The sequence below is a fragment of the Schistocerca piceifrons genome, chromosome 1 (assembly GCF_021461385.2).
Source record: "Schistocerca piceifrons isolate TAMUIC-IGC-003096 chromosome 1, iqSchPice1.1, whole genome shotgun sequence".
Classification (NCBI taxonomy): domain Eukaryota; kingdom Metazoa; phylum Arthropoda; class Insecta; order Orthoptera; family Acrididae; genus Schistocerca; species Schistocerca piceifrons.
In genome coordinates, this window is record NC_060138.1 from 175,825,858 (window position 1) to 175,837,957 (window position 12,100).

General features: G+C 50.1%; 9 non-coding genes across 9 annotated transcripts; all 9 read right to left on the reverse strand.

The window, feature by feature from the left end:
• Positions 1 to 3,825: 3,825 nt before the first annotated feature.
• Positions 3,826 to 3,897, reverse strand: Trnah-gug. The gene has a single exon. It is a non-coding gene; the product is annotated as a tRNA-His (tRNA).
• A 371-nt stretch (positions 3,898 to 4,268) lies between these two features.
• Positions 4,269 to 4,340, reverse strand: Trnae-cuc. The gene has a single exon. It is a non-coding gene; the product is annotated as a tRNA-Glu (tRNA).
• Positions 4,341 to 4,618: 278 nt separating this feature from the next.
• Positions 4,619 to 4,700, reverse strand: Trnal-cag. The gene has a single exon. It is a non-coding gene; the product is annotated as a tRNA-Leu (tRNA).
• An 80-nt stretch (positions 4,701 to 4,780) lies between these two features.
• Positions 4,781 to 4,862, reverse strand: Trnal-aag. Its single transcript has one exon. It is a non-coding gene; the product is annotated as a tRNA-Leu (tRNA).
• A 287-nt stretch (positions 4,863 to 5,149) lies between these two features.
• On the reverse strand, positions 5,150 to 5,221 carry Trnah-gug. Its single transcript has one exon. It is a non-coding gene; the product is annotated as a tRNA-His (tRNA).
• Positions 5,222 to 5,592: 371 nt separating this feature from the next.
• Trnae-cuc lies at positions 5,593 to 5,664 on the reverse strand. Its single transcript has one exon. It is a non-coding gene; the product is annotated as a tRNA-Glu (tRNA).
• Positions 5,665 to 5,942: 278 nt separating this feature from the next.
• Trnal-cag lies at positions 5,943 to 6,024 on the reverse strand. The gene has a single exon. It is a non-coding gene; the product is annotated as a tRNA-Leu (tRNA).
• Positions 6,025 to 6,104: 80 nt separating this feature from the next.
• Positions 6,105 to 6,186, reverse strand: Trnal-aag. Its single transcript has one exon. It is a non-coding gene; the product is annotated as a tRNA-Leu (tRNA).
• A 287-nt stretch (positions 6,187 to 6,473) lies between these two features.
• On the reverse strand, positions 6,474 to 6,545 carry Trnah-gug. Its single transcript has one exon. It is a non-coding gene; the product is annotated as a tRNA-His (tRNA).
• Between the last annotated feature and the right edge of the window lie 5,555 nt (positions 6,546 to 12,100).

The window sequence follows — 12,100 nt, forward strand, 5'->3', positions numbered from 1 at the left end:
AGCGTTAAAACCTATTGTACCTAAAACACGATCTAAAAACACATGACTGACGTGATCAAAAGCCTTATAAAAATCAAGGAAGGCAAAGGCACAATGTACGTTTGTAACCGCCGCAACCGAGACAACATCCCGATATTCGGCTACTGGTGTCAGAATAGATCTATCATGAAAACAACATTGATGTGCACCAATCACACCCCGAAGCAGAGAAGACAGCCGGCTATTGAGCGCTCTAGCAGCTGTCTTATAGTCAAAATTCAGCAATGTGAGCGGACGAAGATTGGCAGCAGATAAACGACCAGAGGACTTCGGAATTAAAACAATTTTCCCTACTTTAAAATCGGCAGGCACATCCATCCCTCTGACAATCTCATTTAAAATCTGCGTAAAAATGCCACCCAAAAGAGGCCAAAAACGGAGATAAAATTCTTTAGGCAGGCCGTCTGGACCCGGCGATTTACTGGACGGAGAGCGAGCAATAAAATCGAAAACATCATCTACCTGGAACTCCCGGAGAAATTCGCCGTTCGCGTCAGGCGCGATCGTCGCAGTTAGATCCCCAAAGACATCATCCGAAAGAGACTCACCAGAATCATCGGCAGAATAGAGACTAGTGTAATACTGATGAAGAGCACGAACCATTTCCTCCTGTGCACTAAGCTGTCGCCCATCATCCACCGTAAGAGAAGAGATGAAGGAGCGACGACGACGAGTCTGATGCCGTAGCAGGTGGTACAAGGATGTCAGTTCACCTTCAACAAGAGAGTGAGGTTTCGACTTAACTCGCAGACCATCCATCTGTCGTCGTTTAAGGCTCAAGAGCTTGGCTTTAATACGACGAACATCATGGATCCGCAGTGGAGAGGTACCCGCCGCGTCATATAGTTCACGCAGGACAGAGTAGTAATATTCATACGTGTTCTTAAAATCACGCGTCCTAGCAGCACAGTAGAAAATCAAAGTCTGACGAATCTTGGGCTTGGCAAACGCAGTCCACCAAACCAGCAAGGAGGGGTATCGCGGGACAGAGCGAAGACATCGCTCCCACACGCCACTTATAACATCATCCATAGCACTGTCGGCAAGGTGGGAAACATTTAACATCCACTGGGAACGATAAAGTTTTGCAGGTTGGCGACTAAGATTTACAGTTGCAGTAAAAGCACAATGGTCAGAAAAACTAGTAGGAATAACATCGACAGAAAGAATTTTATCACATAAAAAATCAGATAAATAGAATCTGTCGAGTCTACTGCATGAGGACGCGGTAAAAAACGTATATTTCACCAGGGTTGGATATTTGTGTTCCCAAACATCACGCAGATGCATCGTACGAACTAAGTCATGTAAATCACGGCAATAATTAAAATTGGGGGACTGGTCTGCAGGGCGTAAAACACAATTAAAATCGCCTCCGAGCAGGAGACTCCGAGGACTCTGGCGCAAAAGATAAATAAGCTCTTCTTTATAAAAGCGCGATCGAGTCACAGTGTGACCCGAACCAGAGGGGGCATACAAAACAACGAGGCGGAGATCAAAAAGACGACAACCAATCCCACGGCCAGAGTCAAGGAATTCAATGTCAGTAATAGGAATGCCCTCTCGAAAGAAAAGAGCAGTTCCTGTTGAATATTCCGGCGCGACATTAAAAACAGTTTGAAATCCAGGTAGAGAGAGATCAGAAAACAACACTTCCTGCAAAAACACTACGTCCGCACAGGCGTCGTAAATAAACTGCCGCAAAGAGGCAATGCGAACGTCGGACTCAATACGGTTAACGTTTAAGGTAAGAAAGGTGTATGCTTGAACCATAGAGAGAAAAGCGAGAAAACAAATCACCTACACCGACGCACCAGCGTCACAGTCCATAGCAGGGGTGACGGAGGCATCCGAGGGAGGGGGACTGCTACCCCGTTCCGCGGATCCCTTACGTTTCGGTTTTTTACGAACAGCATTAACGTTCGGCTGAACGCGTAACTTGCGTCGGCTGACGGGCAAGGAAACTTCAGCCGCCGGTGACGTAGGAGGGTCAAGTTCTGTATCCGACACCACCCGCGCCGGTCCACATGCGGGATCCGGGGTCGCGGGGGAAACATCCGACAAAACGGAATGGTTAACACCTGCACTAGCTTCCGGCAAACATGGACTGCACGGAGGCGAAACGTGAGCAGGAAGGTCCGAGGCCGCAGAGTTGGAAGGAAGCGGAGCAGCTCCGCTGGCAGAGGTATGGGGCAGCGAAGCAGGAAGTTGTCGCGGCTCCACTTGTTGTGACATCGAAGTCGGTTCGGAAGACGGCGCCAACAGGCCCGACCGACGACCCGACTCGAGAGAAGCTGCGTCGGAGGCCGGAGGGGCGCCAGCAGCCGCCACCGGAACCGCTACCTCAGGAGGGCAGGGAGCAGCTACAGTACACAGTGGCTCGGAGGATGCCGGTCGCTCGGACTGGGGCATCTCAGGGAGATCCTCATCCGTACTATTTCCATCGTGTGGGCGACGCCTCTTATTATTCAAAAGTGGCACACCCACCTGAGGGACAGACGGAACAACATCAGATTTAGCACGTAAAGGAGGAAATTCTGTGTCAGGGGTGCGCAAAACCTGTGGCGGGGCGCTACTACCACTGGACTGTGCTACACCAAGAGCAGAACCACCTGCAACGAGGTCAGCGACCGTTAACTTGCGACGCTGTTCGAGAGAATTTTTTAAAACAAAAACTCTCCGCGGACAGTCGGTACGCACGTGACCACTTTCATTGCACAAAAAACAGGTGCCAACCTGACCACTATATGTTACATGGACACGATATCCACCGATCTGCAGGTGAGATGGAATATTCTGCTTAACGTGCATTTCGACTGAACGAATACCACTGTAACATTGCAGGCGATGTTGGCTTGACCAGCGTTCAAGGCGAATGCTCTTTACATCACCATACTTCTGTAGACCCTCCTTAAGATAGACATTATCCACCTCCGGTGGAAGGTTGTAAACACGAACATTGGTATACGTGATGGAAGCATTGGAAAGCAGCACGGTACTTACAGAATCATCCCGATGCCGAAAGAGAACTTGATGACCATATTTAGAAAGAATTTTATCAACCTGAAGTGGGTCCATAAACTTAACAAAGAAAACATACAGTTCGGTATCAAAATAAGCAGTGTGCACCTGATCCGAATGAACACCAAAGGTATCTACCAACCAATCATGAATCTCAAGAGAACTAGGTTGCACATGGCGGGTCGACTTGTCAAAAGCAAAACTAACTGTAGCCTGACGAGGAATAACCTGGGACGACATTTTCAAAATATGTGGTCGAAACCGCTACACAAAAAACACTGAAATAAGGACAGAAAGTAACACAAGGTACGAAACAACGACGGAGAAATACTCTCAGAAGTTGCAACACAACACGTAACAAAAACGATAGTCCACTATACGTAACGCTACGGCGGAGCGGAAGACTAGGCACGTCCACACTGCACGGCGTCTAAAGCGGAACTGAAACCAGCGCCTTAGACCGCTCGGCCACGCTACCTGCGTCAGTGTTCTTCGCTTTTGTGGAAACAGTGCGCGACACAGCTCCCTGTTCTGCTGCAACTGGCTGCTCATCCATTGCACCTCAAACAACTGCCCTTTTCGAATAGAGATTAACTACACAGGCAGCTGCCCGCGCTCTGGTGCGGCGGCATTGCGTGTTGATAATGAACTGGTAGTGCCACCTGCAGCCTGCGGAACATGAGTGAAAAATGAAGAGGGCACTGTGATTTCAAACACTGAGTCACAATCGTCACTGCAGCGACAGCAAGGCAAAACTTTAAAATTTGCCGTGACCAGGATTCGAACCTGGGTTATTGCTGCCACAACGCAATGTCCTAACCACTAGACGATCACGGCCACGGAAGCACCGCCGAGAGCAGTTCTCGCGACTGCAAGTGGCGATGCACAGCAAAGCTCAGTCCACACACCACTGTGTCTCCCCACAGCTGTGTCAGACGCGGTCTCCATTACATGTATACTGGCAAGCGAACGTGTCTGCGCTGTTAGGACACTAAGCAGTGTGGTTAGCTGCATTCAACCCCCGTGGCAATGTCTTGCAGTCCTCCAGCTCTGTTGACCACAGGTAGGTGCCTCGATAAGAGGTGGATACATGTCGCATCGCTCTCGCCGTCACTTGTCACCACGAATCGTACTTAACGTAGTTTTCTGCAAGCGTCAGTCGAGCTAAGTCGGGACAAGTCGCATAAGAGGAGCAACAAAATGCGCATTTCCGGTACCGGGAATCGAACCCGGGCCTCCTGGGTGAGAGCCAGGTATCCTAGCCACTAGACCACACCGGATAACGACGCCAGGGCTCCTCCAGCGAACACAGCAAGCTATACACAATCTACTTGACGACAACGGCAAAAATTAGCGTTTCCACTTTATAGAACGTCGTGCTCTGGACACATTTCGTGGAGACGAACGCCAGCAATCGTGACACCAAACTGCGCCTGTGAATCCTGTCGTTGCACCACGCACTGTGCTGCTACGACAATTTAAGAAAGAGACGCTCACGGCTTGCCGCGCTGTTTTCGTCGCGGGTAATCAGTGCTACGGCTTCCGAGACAGAAAACATTGGCAGCGGTGGGATTCGAACCCACGCCTCCGAAGAGACTGGTGCCTGAAACCAGCGCCTTAGACCGCTCGGCCACGCTACCTACGCGCCACGGCGGTCACAGGAGCTGCGTTCTTACCCACGAGACCACACCGCAATGGCACAAAAACGAGAAGTAAAAATTGGCAGCGGTGGGATTCGAACCCACGCCTCCGAAGAGACTGGTGCCTTAAACCAGCGCCTTAGACCGCTCGGCCACGCTACCTGCGTCAGTGTTCTTCGCTTTTGTGGAAACAGTGCGCGACACAGCTCCCTGTTCTGCTGCAACTGGCTGCTCATCCATTGCACCTCAAACAACTGCCCTTTTCGAATAGAGATTAACTACACAGGCAGCTGCCCGCGCTCTGGTGCGGCGGCATTGCGTGTTGATAATGAACTGGTAGTGCCACCTGCAGCCTGCGGAACATGAGTGAAAAATGAAGAGGGCACTGTGATTTCAAACACTGAGTCACAATCGTCACTGCAGCGACAGCAAGGCAAAACTTTAAAATTTGCCGTGACCAGGATTCGAACCTGGGTTATTGCGGCCACAACGCAATGTCCTAACCACTAGACGATCACGGCCACGGAAGCACCGCCGAGAGCAGTTCTCGCGACTGCAAGTGGCGATGCACAGCAAAGCTCAGTCCACACACCACTGTGTCTCCCCACAGCTGTGTCAGACGCGGTCTCCATTACATGTATACTGGCAAGCGAACGTGTCTGCGCTGTTAGGACACTAAGCAGTGTGGTTAGCTGCATTCAACCCCCGTGGCAATGTCTTGCAGTCCTCCAGCTCTGTTGACCACAGGTAGGTGCCTCGATAAGAGGTGGATACATGTCGCATCGCTCTCGCCGTCACTTGTCACCACGAATCGTACTTAACGTAGTTTTCTGCAAGCGTCAGTCGAGCTAAGTCGGGACAAGTCGCATAAGAGGAGCAACAAAATGCGCATTTCCGGTACCGGGAATCGAACCCGGGCCTCCTGGGTGAGAGCCAGGTATCCTAGCCACTAGACCACACCGGATAACGACGCCAGGGCTCCTCCAGCGAACACAGCAAGCTATACACAATCTACTTGACGACAACGGCAAAAATTAGCGTTTCCACTTTATAGAACGTCGTGCTCTGGACACATTTCGTGGAGACGAACGCCAGCAATCGTGACACCAAACTGCGCCTGTGAATCCTGTCGTTGCACCACGCACTGTGCTGCTACGACAATTTAAGAAAGAGACGCTCACGGCTTGCCGCGCTGTTTTCGTCGCGGGTAATCAGTGCTACGGCTTCCGAGACAGAAAACATTGGCAGCGGTGGGATTCGAACCCACGCCTCCGAAGAGACTGGTGCCTGAAACCAGCGCCTTAGACCGCTCGGCCACGCTACCTACGCGCCACGGCGGTCACAGGAGCTGCGTTCTTACCCACGAGACCACACCGCAATGGCACAAAAACGAGAAGTAAAAATTGGCAGCGGTGGGATTCGAACCCACGCCTCCGAAGAGACTGGTGCCTTAAACCAGCGCCTTAGACCGCTCGGCCACGCTACCTGCGTCAGTGTTCTTCGCTTTTGTGGAAACAGTGCGCGACACAGCTCCCTGTTCTGCTGCAACTGGCTGCTCATCCATTGCACCTCAAACAACTGCCCTTTTCGAATAGAGATTAACTACACAGGCAGCTGCCCGCGCTCTGGTGCGGCGGCATTGCGTGTTGATAATGAACTGGTAGTGCCACCTGCAGCCTGCGGAACATGAGTGAAAAATGAAGAGGGCACTGTGATTTCAAACACTGAGTCACAATCGTCACTGCAGCGACAGCAAGGCAAAACTTTAAAATTTGCCGTGACCAGGATTCGAACCTGGGTTATTGCGGCCACAACGCAATGTCCTAACCACTAGACGATCACGGCCACGGAAGCACCGCCGAGAGCAGTTCTCGCGACTGCAAGTGGCGATGCACAGCAAAGCTCAGTCCACACACCACTGTGTCTCCCCACAGCTGTGTCAGACGCGGTCTCCATTACATGTATACTGGCAAGCGAACGTGTCTGCGCTGTTAGGACACTAAGCAGTGTGGTTAGCTGCATTCAACCCCCGTGGCAATGTCTTGCAGTCCTCCAGCTCTGTTGACCACAGGTAGGTGCCTCGATAAGAGGTGGATACATGTCGCATCGCTCTCGCCGTCACTTGTCACCACGAATCGTACTTAACGTAGTTTTCTGCAAGCGTCAGTCGAGCTAAGTCGGGACAAGTCGCATAAGAGGAGCAACAAAATGCGCATTTCCGGTACCGGGAATCGAACCCGGGCCTCCTGGGTGAGAGCCAGGTATCCTAGCCACTTTTTTTTTTTTTTTTATTTTATATATCCACCACACAGCCACTTCAAAAGAAGTACAGTACTGAAATTAAAATCCTAAAACATGACTATATAATGTAGACTGCTTACTGAAATAAAGGTTAAAACACGAAAACTTCAGTCCTGGTGTAGAGAAGAAACATACATAAAGGCGGCAAATTCAGAAACAGTATAAAAGAAAATGGCTCACACAGGTGACCTTAGCCAACACCCTCTCTTTCAAATGTCAGGCTAAGCATATTGGCAAAATCATCTCGGAGGCCTGGCAATCGCAAGCGCTGCCAGTAAGCAGTAAGCATGTACTGCCGAAACGCTAGGTGTCCATCCTCTTCATGACAACTGTTGACAAAATGTACGAAATGGCCAATCAACCACATGACGGTATGGAGCTTCGTCCGCGGAAAAAAGGAAGAATCGGGCCGGACGATGATGTCAATAGTATAAGCGGCTTCAGCAGACCTAGTGACAAAAGCAAGTTGTTTCCTGAGCCAACGCCAATTAGCAAGGTGCCCACAGCAGGTGAATCGATGTTCAAGGGTATCCAGGAGACCACACCGAGTACAGGTGTCCGTGTCAGAAAGACCAATACGGTGCAGTCGTACATTGGTGGGAACCAAATTATTTATTACCCTATACCACGTGGACGCCACGGCCATAGAGTGGATCGGCAGACTAACGTTCTTCCAGACGTTCCTCCAGGACACGGATGGAGACGCCAGTTCTATTGGATTGGGACTGGCCAGCCCCTCCCAGCGGGCAATCAAGCTCTTGGTCGTTGGCACCGGTCGCCGCAAGAAGACGTCACCGAGGTAACTCACCGCAATGTAAAATTCCCGAATGTGTTTCAACTTAACATTTAGGCGTCCGACATCGACAGGTGGAGCAAGGCTCGCCGGACGCACAACAGTAAAAAGCCTGGATGTAATTGAAGTCACTTCTTGCGTAACAATTAGAGTCGTTCGGCGGACGTACAAAGCAGACGCCTTGCGAGTAATGTCAGAGAGGCCCAAGCCTCCGGAGAGACGCGGTTTCGTCATTACCTCGTAACGTAACTTGAATAGATGGCCCTTCCATATAAACCTGCTAGACAATTGGCGCAACCTTTTCGCCACCATCATGGGAAGTGGGAACAGCTGAGCAACATAATAAGCTTTACATAGGACGTAGGTGTCTAAAATTCTGACTTTTTGCAAAATGGTAGCAGAGCGCTGACAGATTTCCAATTGAGAGCCGCCATTTTTAGAGGACACCGATCAATGATAATCCCCAAGGACGTATGGCGATCGACAAAAGTGGCCCAAGGGACGTCAGCATCGCGAAATCCTCGAATATCAAGGAACTTACATTTACCCTGATTGAGACGCGCTCCAGAGACACGACAGTATGCATCAACTGCCCCTTTCAACAACGGGATATCATCTCGGTGACGGAGGAGAACAACGACATCATCCGCATATGCCTTAACCGAGAGCTTCCCACCAGAGAGGGACATACCCTGAAGCTTGAGAGCAATAGTCCGAAGCAGCGGTTCCAGGGACAAAACGAATAAAGACATAGAGAGCGGACTACCCTGAGGCACTCCGCGGCGGATAGCAATGGGCGGCGTCAGCTGCCCATTGACAGACACCCGAGCTGTTATTCCCCTGTACAAATTGCCAAGAACACCACGTGATGAAGCGTTAAAACCTATTGTACCTAAAACACGATCTAAAAACACATGACTGACGTGATCAAAAGCCTTATAAAAATCAAGGAAGGCAAAGGCACAATGTACGTTTGTAACCGCCGCAACCGAGACAACATCCCGATATTCGGCTACTGGTGTCAGAATAGATCTATCATGAAAACAACATTGATGTGCACCAATCACACCCCGAAGCAGAGAAGACAGCCGGCTATTGAGCGCTCTAGCAGCTGTCTTATAGTCAAAATTCAGCAATGTGAGCGGACGAAGATTGGCAGCAGATAAACGACCAGAGGACTTCGGAATTAAAACAATTTTCCCTACTTTAAAATCGGCAGGCACATCCATCCCTCTGACAATCTCATTTAAAATCTGCGTAAAAATGCCACCCAAAAGAGGCCAAAAACGGAGATAAAATTCTTTAGGCAGGCCGTCTGGACCCGGCGATTTACTGGACGGAGAGCGAGCAATAAAATCGAAAACATCATCTACCTGGAACTCCCGGAGAAATTCGCCGTTCGCGTCAGGCGCGATCGTCGCAGTTAGATCCCCAAAGACATCATCCGAAAGAGACTCACCAGAATCATCGGCAGAATAGAGACTAGTGTAATACTGATGAAGAGCACGAACCATTTCCTCCTGTGCACTAAGCTGTCGCCCATCATCCACCGTAAGAGAAGAGATGAAGGAGCGACGACGACGAGTCTGATGCCGTAGCAGGTGGTACAAGGATGTCAGTTCACCTTCAACAAGAGAGTGAGGTTTCGACTTAACTCGCAGACCATCCATCTGTCGTCGTTTAAGGCTCAAGAGCTTGGCTTTAATACGACGAACATCATGGATCCGCAGTGGAGAGGTACCCGCCGCGTCATATAGTTCACGCAGGACAGAGTAGTAATATTCATACGTGTTCTTCAAATCACGCGTCCTAGCAGCACAGTAGAAAATCAAAGTCTGACGAATCTTGGGCTTGGCAAACGCAGTCCACCAAACCAGCAAGGAGGGGTATCGCGGGACAGAGCGAAGACATCGCTCCCACACGCCACTTATAACATCATCCATAGCACTGTCGGCAAGGTGGGAAACATTTAACATCCACTGGGAACGATAAAGTTTTGCAGGTTGGCGACTAAGATTTACAGTTGCAGTAAAAGCACAATGGTCAGAAAAACTAGTAGGAATAACATCGACAGAAAGAATTTTATCACATAAAAAATCAGATAAATAGAATCTGTCGAGTCTACTGCATGAGGACGCGGTAAAAAACGTATATTTCACCAGGGTTGGATATTTGTGTTCCCAAACATCACGCAGATGCATCGTACGAACTAAGTCATGTAAATCACGGCAATAATTAAAATTGGGGGACTGGTCTGCAGGGCGTAAAACACAATTAAAATCGCCTCCGAGCAGGAGACTCCGAGGACTCTGGCGCAAAAGATAAATAAGCTCTTCTTTATAAAAGCGCGATCGAGCCACAGTGTGACCCGAACCAGAGGGGGCATACAAAACAACGAGGCGGAGATCAAAAAGACGACAACCAATCCCACGGCCAGAGTCAAGGAATTCAATGTCAGTAATAGGAATGCCCTCTCGAAAGAAAAGAGCAGTTCCTGTTGAATATTCCGGCGCGACATTAAAAACAGTTTGAAATCCAGGTAGAGAGAGATCAGAAAACAACACTTCCTGCAAAAACACTACGTCCGCACAGGCGTCGTAAATAAACTGCCGCAAAGAGGCAATGCGAACGTCGGACTCAATACGGTTAACGTTTAAGGTAAGAAAGGTGTATGCTTGAACCATAGAGAGAAAAGCGAGAAAACAAATCACCTACACCGACGCACCAGCGTCACAGTCCATAGCAGGGGTGACGGAGGCATCCGAGGGAGGGGGACTGCTACCCCGTTCCGCGGATCCCTTACGTTTCGGTTTTTTACGAACAGCATTAACGTTCGGCTGAACGCGTAACTTGCGTCGGCTGACGGGCAAGGAAACTTCAGCCGCCGGTGACGTAGGAGGGTCAAGTTCTGTATCCGACACCACCCGCGCCGGTCCACATGCGGGATCCGGGGTCGCGGGGGAAACATCCGACAAAACGGAATGGTTAACACCTGCACTAGCTTCCGGCAAACATGGACTGCACGGAGGCGAAACGTGAGCAGGAAGGTCCGAGGCCGCAGAGTTGGAAGGAAGCGGAGCAGCTCCGCTGGCAGAGGTATGGGGCAGCGAAGCAGGAAGTTGTCGCGGCTCCACTTGTTGTGACATCGAAGTCGGTTCGGAAGACGGCGCCAACAGGCCCGACCGACGACCCGACTCGAGAGAAGCTGCGTCGGAGGCCGGAGGGGCGCCAGCAGCCGCCACCGGAACCGCTACCTCAGGAGGGCAGGGAGCAGCTACAGTACACAGTGGCTCGGAGGATGCCGGTCGCTCGGACTGGGGCATCTCAGGGAGATCCTCATCCGTACTATTTCCATCGTGTGGGCGACGCCTCTTATTATTCAAAAGTGGCACACCCACCTGAGGGACAGACGGAACAACATCAGATTTAGCACGTAAAGGAGGAAATTCTGTGTCAGGGGTGCGCAAAACCTGTGGCGGGGCGCTACTACCACTGGACTGTGCTACACCAAGAGCAGAACCACCTGCAACGAGGTCAGCGACCGTTAACTTGCGACGCTGTTCGAGAGAATTTTTTAAAACAAAAACTCTCCGCGGACAGTCGGTACGCACGTGACCACTTTCATTGCACAAAAAACAGGTGCCAACCTGACCACTATATGTTACATGGACACGATATCCACCGATCTGCAGGTGAGATGGAATATTCTGCTTAACGTGCATTTCGACTGAACGAATACCACTGTAACATTGCAGGCGATGTTGGCTTGACCAGCGTTCAAGGCGAATGCTCTTTACATCACCATACTTCTGTAGACCCTCCTTAAGATAGACATTATCCACCTCCGGTGGAAGGTTGTAAACACGAACATTGGTATACGTGATGGAAGCATTGGAAAGCAGCACGGTACTTACAGAATCATCCCGATGCCGAAAGAGAACTTGATGACCATATTTAGAAAGAATTTTATCAACCTGAAGTGGGTCCATAAACTTAACAAAGAAAACATACAGTTCGGTATCAAAATAAGCAGTGTGCACCTGATCCGAATGAACACCAAAGGTATCTACCAACCAATCATGAATCTCAAGAGAACTAGGTTGCACATGGCGGGTCGACTTGTCAAAAGCAAAACTAACTGTAGCCTGACGAGGAATAACCTGGGACGACATTTTCAAAATATGTGGTCGAAACCGCTACACAAAAAACACTGAAATAAGGACAGAAAGTAACACAAGGTACGAAACAACGACGGAGAAATACTCTCAGAAGTTGCAACACAACACGTAACAAAAACGATAGTCCA